This window comes from Panthera onca, chromosome B1, assembly GCF_046562875.1.
Source record: "Panthera onca isolate mPanOnc1 chromosome B1, mPanOnc1 haplotype 2, whole genome shotgun sequence".
NCBI lineage: Eukaryota > Metazoa > Chordata > Mammalia > Carnivora > Felidae > Panthera > Panthera onca.
The window spans coordinates 185,186,508-185,195,581 of record NC_138342.1 but is presented as its reverse complement, the minus strand read 5'-3'; the positions used below and the strand labels follow the sequence as shown (position 1 = coordinate 185,195,581).

The window sequence follows — 9,074 nt, the reverse complement described above, 5'->3', positions numbered from 1 at the left end:
GTATTATTTTTCAAAACCACAGCTTAGATTGCTCTTAAAGTAAAACACTTATAAAGTATGCTCACTAAAATCAAGAACACATATAAATAACTGATTTAGTGGGGAATATAAATTGCTTATATATAAAGATGAAACTGTTTTATTTATTCCAATAAATATTAAAAATTGTGCTTTGTCTTACTAAGTACCTTCTTTGCAGTCAGATTTCATATTTCTACAGGTGGTATGGGTTCTTTTAGCCTCCGTCCTAGTCATTTTAAAATTGTAAACTCACATAATTAAAAATTATTTCCTCTTCCCACTCACCAAAAACGTGGAACGTGTGTTTTGTTTTATGTGTATGTGTTTGGGGGACAGGAGTGCTTTCTAGCACATATCATTCATTCCAGTTTTCAGATGGGGAAGAGGAACAAAGAGTAAGAATAAGTCTTTTGGGATTGCCATTGAGGGAGTAAGAACTCTTTCTGGTGGTTGCCATTTCTGTTTTATCAACATTGACCAGTTCTTTTTTCCCCGTATTTGTTGATTATTTTAGAGAAGGCTATGCGAATCTTGCTCTTGATATGGTATATCTACTCCAAGATTCAAGTCCCAACAACCTTTTGTGGTTTCCAATGAATACTCAGAGAGGGAAAGCAGACTGCCTCACCAGCAAGTCTTCCCTCAGCTCTGCCGTCTCTCTCTTCTCCTCTTTTCTCCACATTTGACTAACACTATGCACTGGACCAATATAATGGTAGAGCAATATTCAAATGAGAAATGATCACTGTCCTCCAGAGTGAACAGTTCACATACTCAAAATCTTTCAAATAGTTCTCTACTCCAACATAAGCTGAAAAGAACTAACAGTCTCTCTTCATGGCCACTACTTCTCCAAAACTTAGACACTAAGGAGACATAATGTTACTAAAGAGTCAAGATTACATGGGATGAGTAATTCTGGCTTTTCTAGCTGGCATTTCTCAACCAGCTCTGAGAGGAGGATATTGGCCTCACCAAATGTCAGCTTTGTGAATCAGGCATATATTCTGTTCTAAGCAATAGGCATGAAATGCCAGTGTAATAGAGTGGCATCAAAATCCACCCTGTCACACTTGTACTCGCCATAATCATTTAACATCGTTGCTTGGATTCTGTCCTACTGAAGAAGAGGAAAACAGAGACAACTAATATGTGTGTATTTAAAGAAAAAGAAAGATGGTCATTTTGCAGATGACACTCCAGTTTAGAAAATACACACAACAAATAAAAATTTTCAAGTACTAAAATTGATAAGAGAGCTCAGGAAATGGTTATTAAATAAACAGACAGAAATAACATCTACTTTTGGTCAGGGTATAGGGGATCAAGTATCATCAAATTTAGCTAATAATGATGTAAATTAACTTTTAAAATTCTGAAAAAATTTAGAGTATATCAAGACTGAAAATGTTCATATCCCTTGACCCAGTGATGCTCTTTCAAGGAATCCATCTTATATTTTAATCGGTAAGAATTTATATTCTAAAATTATTATTAAAACTGTATTTAACATTGATAAAACATAAAAATAACAATAGGAAATGAGCTTTAAAATGTGGCATTTCCTTGCAATGTATTATTATACAGTCATATGATATTATATTTATACTTTTTTCTTACAATATAAAAAAGTCATGATGTGATGTTATATGAAAAAACCAGGAACTTATTTGTATGTAAGGCAGACCACATGCAACTTTTTTTTTCATATGCAAGATATAAAATAAAGTCCTTTGTGTCTCAAGATCAGCTGAGGCCAAGATAAATGCATGTCAACTACCCAGCTCCTCCTAAATTTCTGCTTCTGTATTATACAGAGCATGCCTGCACATCATAAAACTAGTTTGTTCTACATTAGTCCAATATCTACCTTGAGAGTAAAAAAGCTATAATATGTTCAGTACTAATCGTCAGTGATATAAGCACCCCATTTCTCTGAGGGTAGGGTGGGTCTCTCCCTTACTCAAGCCAAATGAAAAAGACTTTTATAAAACCCCTCATATTGGCACAGGTTCTACCACATGTTGGCTTAGTTAACAAAGAAGCAAACAGGTGCACAGGGATGGAACTGTGCTTGCCACTGTTGGTACAGGGATCCTGCCCAAAGGGGCCATGAAGAAGGGGAAGGAGATCTTAGTAGAAGGTGGGAAGTTGAACACCTGAGGGTGTGACAGGGTAGTGGGTAAGCCATGGGGTACAGGTAAGATGTTGCCAATGTCAAAGACATTGCAGCTAGAGGTCTAAGGGGTACTTCTGGGAAACTACATCCAAAGAGAAAGAGCCAACAACTTATCCACGTTACCCACATACAACATCACATCACACAGGTATCAGACGGATTACTACTGCTCTACCACCCCTGTGCCAGTCACCCATGATCCCTTCAACCAGGGACACAATCTGAAAGTGACAGAAACCCTTGTTTGGAGTTATGATATTACATTAGACTTCTATTTATTTTGGAGTTAATAGAACAGAACTGCCTAGGATTTCACCTGGGGGCAGAGAAATGAGCAGAAGAACAAATTTAATAGAAAATGTTGAATTAAGTTAGTTATTTTATGATTGGACCCTATCAAGTTATACTTATTTGATCTACCATTTAAAAGTATATAACATTTTAAAAATATGTAATATAATATAGAATAATATTTATAGAGGTTTTTAGGCAATAGATTTATAGGTAATTTCTATATACTCTGTATATTCTGTTCTTATGCAAAACAATATTAATTCTAAAATCATAACAAGTTACTGAAAAATAGATGAAGCTACCAAGATAGAAAAGTAATTCCAAATCCATACTTCCCAAATCATCTTCCACCATGTTCACACTAAGGTCACTGAATCACATACTAATCCTGGAATCTGCTCATATGAACTTTGTTTTGCCTCTGAATCTTACAACGGTCCAGTTCTCTCATGCACACTGTGACAATTTTACCACTGACCTTAGCTAAGGGAATATTGCATGATACACTTTTTTTTACAAATTATTGTGATAAATTATAGAAACCCAAAGTTCAAGAACAGTGTGGCGCATACACTAGGTATTAAATAAATGCTGTCTGAAACCAGAGACAAAACTCATTATTTTTTGAGGACTCTTGCTTGTCTATAGAATAAGATGAAGTACTGATTCCAAAATACATTAAGTATGCTAAATAACTACCCATCACCTCATTAATTAGAGCTGGCTGAGCAATATATGCTGAATCTTCATTCCACAAACATAGAAATCTTTGACAGCCCCACAATTCTTCAGAATGACCCATTAGAAAAAGGTCCATTTAATTGAAATTCTTAATTGCAAGAGGGGAAGGATTCCTGGTTTATTGTTTACTCTTGTCTATACTTATCCCTGCTTCAAACAGAATGTGTCAATTACGTTCTAAGTTATTCACTATATTCAGACCAGGTGCCCTCAATTGCTGTAAACAATGGCCTTCAGTTTTCTTATTGCACTATAAATTTGGCAGGATATCTACTGGGAAAGGTGCAGTCATTCGCCATCTCGAGTCAGTTTTCATGCACCAGGCTTTTTTCCCCAACTGTGAATGTGTTCTGCTTGTCAGCAGAGTAAGTAATTAAAAGGTTCAGTGGTTAAATATTGCTACAAGTAGTTCAAAAATAAATTGTCATTTTAAAAGACAGACGGAGAGACAAACACAGATGGAGAATAAATGCATGATACATGGACTGATGTGGAACTAGAAAAAGAAATGCTGACACCATTCTTCACTAAAAGAAGACAGGCAGCTAAATTTAAGGGTGGGGGAAGCCCATAAAGGAATAAGTTGTAATCGTGAGGCACATTATGGTATTCAATGGCAGGCGCTTTATGAGAGAAAAAAATCAATATAAGCATTACATTTGTAAACTAAAGTCGGGGTTATTGTTTCATTTGTCAAGGTTTTAGACCACATAGTAGGAACATTTAAATGAGTGATTTAAGTCAAGCTAATCTTTCTGAGATTGTCCATTTATCCAAAACATTAAACTTAATTGGCACTTCAAGACAGATTACTTTTTTCTTTCTATCCTGGTTATCTTGACTCTCACCACTGGCTTCCCGCTGGGGTTTTGTTTTTGTTGTTGTTGTTGTTGTTTGTTTGTTTGTTTGATTGTTTTTACCAGACTCCTTAAGTCCCATAATTGCTGTTAATATGTATATCCTCTATCACCCCTAGGCTCACTAATATCTGACAGCTCGCAACATCCCCAAAATTCGAAAAGGGGGAAAGGAACATTTATGATAAAATATATTTATATTTTACCTATTTTAAGATAAATTCATACCAAAATATCCATTTTCTCTTAAGAAAAATAATTGCAGGTATTTGTTATAATCTGGTTCCAAACATCATTATGTTACTTTGGATTTTTTTGTTTTTTAATTATTATCATTAAGAAAGCAAGCCACAAGAAAAGAGTCACTTGTAGCCATAGTTTGTCTGATTTCATCTCTTCTTGGTTCTCCATGAATAATGTACAGAACAGAGAGAAAAGATGAGGAACTTCATCCAGCAGAAGGAAAAAGAAGTGTATTATAGCTTGGCATGACTATTCCTGGTATTTGAAGTTCCCTGAAGAAATCTGTGTTTGTTGTTTATTTCAGCTATCTTTCCCACGTGGCACTCAAGTCTGCTCCATATGCTTTCTTATTAATCCTCCCAGTGGTTCTGTGATACACTTATTTTTCAGATGAGAACACTAATTTAGAGAGCCTGGAATGATTTTTTTCCTTAAAGGTTCACAGCTAGTACATGACAGAACTGGAGTTTGTATCAGTGTCCCATTGGTAAGGTGACAACTTAGTCCCCTCTCAGGCAGTGAGGGTCAAAGGAATGAATACATGCAGAGCACTTAGAAAGATGCCTGGCATAGATCCAGCCCTTGATAAATGATTATTGTATGTTGGGGCTTATTCTGCTAAGGTCTATGAAAGAGAAATGAACAGCATTTTGGAACGTCCTAAAATAATAATTCTCAGCATTGATAATGGACCACCCACATTAAAAATAATGTGGTTGTTTATTAAAAGCGAAAATTCCTGGATGCTATCCTAGACCTCCCAACTAGAAACTAGAAAGGAAGGTTGGAAAGCTCAGTCTTCAACACACATCTCCTCAGAAATTTGGAGCACATTAAAGTTTGAGAAGTGTCTTATGACTTGGTCAGGTTTATTTGCATAATTTATAATGTGATTTTTCCAAGGTGATGTGTAAATAATTTAAGATGTTGATGATAATAGAAATGATAGACTAAAGTTTACATTTGTTTAGTGGTACGTTATTTGGATATTTTATAAGTCAAACATCTACAGAATGAGAAATTTGACCAACATTCCTACTCCTTATTATTCTTATCACTTCCATATTTAAATATCTGTTATGTTAGAAGAGCTTGAAGGAAACATTACTGTAGTGTCAGCTTTCTTACATTCACAGGTCAACAAGAATTACAGTTTTCTGATAATTAGTTCTCCTAACCTATTATCGAGGACACCACAGGGGTGAGTCAGGAACTGCTGTCTACATTGTTCTTATATCCACTTAAATCCAGTCACAACGCAGTGTTCTCAATTATTCAAGGTCACAGACAACCAGAGAAGCCTGGTCATTGAAAACTTGGCTAATAGGAAACGACCAGAGTAGAGCAACAGGCTCGTTAGAAGCAATCAGGCTCGTTAGAAGCAATAAGGATGCAAGGAGTGAGCTAGAATTAAGGGACCCTTCAGATGTCCAATCAAGCACATCTGCCAGTAGCTTCAATGTCTTAGCAAATCTTAGGTGCAAAGATGGACATGTAATATGTCACCCATCTCCTCGCTCCTTCAACCTCTGATCTGTCTTCCTTCTCTCCACTGTTTCATCTCTGTTTTTCTACCTCAGGTGCATTATAACTAATCTAAAACATTATTTAAGCTAACATGCTTAATTGCTTTATTTAAATTTTTAAAATCTGCAATTAGTAAATCCATTAGGGAATTCTATACCTGTTATACATACCTATAACTCACTCACTTTTCAGCTAAAATAGTCTCCTCTACCCAAGTTTAAATCTTTCAAATGCATAGGTTGCTCTTCAGAAATAATGCAAGGCAATGATTCACTGTGGGCTCAGAGAACTAGACTATCACATAATTAGATCTTATGAAATCTTTTAAAGATAGTCAAAATGAAGCCAGGTTTCTGGTATAAATGCAAAATGTCAAAGATACAGCCAATGAAAACATTGATTTTCAATGTAGTCTTGTGCTCCAGACTGTAACATTTATTTTTGAAATAATGACTCCTGCTTCATGTCAATACAGTGTTTGAAAGAAAAAGTGTGGTGTAATACTCATATTCAATCATATCAATGTCGAAAAGCCATTGTTTTTATAAAAGTGAGTTTTAGATGTTTGAAAAATATAATGTCAGAGAACTCAATGGTTTGCTTCAAAGATATTCCTGGCATGTTTCATATCACACTGTATTCATTATTGCCATCAACTGGGGCTGTCTCTGTACATAGACTTGGGAGTTTGCAACCATGACAAATGCCAACTGACTTTCATCTGTTGGACAAAACCCACAAACTTAGGTATTACTACTTAATTTAGCGTCCCAACTTCAAGGAAGTCCACATGTCCCACAGATTTTTGAAGACACAAACCTAAGTATTTAGACGTCCCAAAATGCAAAGGAAAATATAATTGTTGCTATTTTGCACATGAGAAAACTATGTCCCAAAATACCTGGTGCTTTCTTGAGGAAGGAAGGGAAACATACCCTATATCTTAGATCTGTCAATAAAATACCCATTTTTTTGATAGAATGAAAACAATAAAAACCAAACACACAGAACTTCTTTCCTTGGTTTGGGAGGGGAACTAAAAATATCATTGGCTATTATTAGAACACAATAAGTGATCGTTAATTGCAAAGGGGATCCAGTGGCATTTTTCATTCTGAATGTGGTCTGGTGCTCTTATTAGTGGATTCTTCGGAACTGGGAAGGCTGCCCTTGATCTCAATCAGAGCCCCTGTGCTGGCGTTGAGTACAGGTAGCATATGTTGGCACAATGGTCACCTCTGAGACCAGTTGTCCCTTGTCTCTCCCAGGCTGTCTTGCCATATATCACATATCAGTAGAGGCAGATATCAGCAAGCAAGTGATAACTGAAGCTTGATGATCCTTAGAGAAAACTCAATGAACTAAAGGAATTACTTCAAATAGAGTTTTCATGTCCCTTAGTTTTGGAAATGAGGGCTAAAGATGTCACCAATGTCAAAGCTCTCAACATCAAGACTAATGTAAGGGTGAGTCATTTCTATATTTACACTTACCTGGATATATAATTTTTAAGATACATAAGTCTCCAAAATGGAAATAAGATGTATAATAACAATGGCAATAATAATAACATGCGCTAACACTGAGAGTTATTACTGTGTTCTAAACACTTTATGTATAATTTGTAAACTGTATTTATATTAATCCTACCAAGAGTCTTATGAGAGCTGCTATATTATTCCTATTTTACACATGAGAAAGTGGGTACAGAAAGATTAAATAACAGGAAATTATCTCTTTATTCCCCACAATTCCTTCATTTTAAATGTGTTTCCTTCTGTATGCATGTAGAGCGTCTCACCTCATCTATTTGCAGAGCTGATATTCAGGGTCTCAGAACATGGTCACATCTTCATGCATGCACGTTGTTACATACATTTACTATCAACCCAAACTATATGCTTGTGTATATCAGAGTTTCTTCCCCTATATTTCTAAGATGGCTGGAAGTTATCTCTATTGCTGCAGAAATCACTACCCAAGGCATGAATTTCCTGTCTCCTTCCCTACTATAAACTGAATGTATGTGTTCCCTCAAAATGTATATGTTGCAACCTAATCCCCAAATGTGTTGGTATTTGGAGACAGGGCCTTTGGGAGCTTATTAGATCATGAGGGTGGAGCCCACATGAATGAGATTAGTGACCTTTTAAAAGAGACCCCAAAGAGATCCCTCACCCTTTCCACCATGTGAGAACACAGCCAGAGGATGGCCTTGGATGAACCAGGAAGCAGGCCCTCATCAGACAAGGAATCTACCAACACCTTGATCTTGAACTTCCCAGCCTCCAGACCTGTGAGAAACAAACGTTTATTGTAAGCTATTCAGTCTATGGTATTTTTATTATTGCAGCTCAAGGAGAGTAAGCCATTCTCTGACTAGATTATGACTTTCAAAAGGCAAGAATTAATTTGTGCATTATTTCCATTATATGGCAAAGTACTTTACATATAGTGGTGCTTAATAAGTATAATTGAGTGAATGCAAGAAATTGGTGGCACTGACACCATTTTCTCATTTAGAAACAGGAAAAACGAATAATATGGCATCACAAAATAGTTGTGAAAATGGATTAAAAATATAAAATATGTATACTTATTGACAGGGGAGATACCATGATCACAAAGGTGGTTTTCCCAGGGCGAGGCTTATCCGTTGCATTCTGGATATGCTGACTCCTGAGATTTCCCCAAATGTGGGAAACTCGACTGCATAATTTGTGGTAGTGGAGGACTGTTCACGCTTTTCCCAGGGGAAAAAAAATATAAAATATGTTTAGGAAACTATAAAATGCCTTGTATATATGAATCAATTTGCCATACACACTGGACTTAAAGCAACAAAAGTTTAAGTATTGCTCCTACCTAGAAACTGAACAAGATCACAACTTTTAGCTGTTCCAAAGGTCAAATTCATTTACTGAAAGTTTACGGCACAACTACTCCACTACAGTTATCTTAACAACTATACAAAATATATATATATATGCTTCTTAATTTGGGGATACAGTTCCTAAAACAGCAACAACAAAAAAAGAAGAAATCCCAACCTAAATAGATTAAGTTTATTCCAAATGGATACAACTCAAGTCTGCCAAGCCATTTATGAGTCAACGTTCTGCTTCTCGTATGTTCCACTATTTTAAATGATCACAAGAGATTTTTTTTTCTCCTGCAGCTTCTGTGTTTCCCAAGGATAAGTCCTGATATGC

General features: G+C 35.9%; 1 non-coding gene across 1 annotated transcript; it reads left to right on the top strand.

The window, feature by feature from the left end:
* Window positions 1-8,454: 8,454 nt before the first annotated feature.
* LOC132693494 (U1 spliceosomal RNA) lies at window positions 8,455-8,615 on the top strand. The gene has a single exon (XR_009616861.3). It is a non-coding gene; the product is annotated as a U1 spliceosomal RNA (small nuclear RNA).
* The last annotated feature ends 459 nt before the right edge of the window (window positions 8,616-9,074 follow it).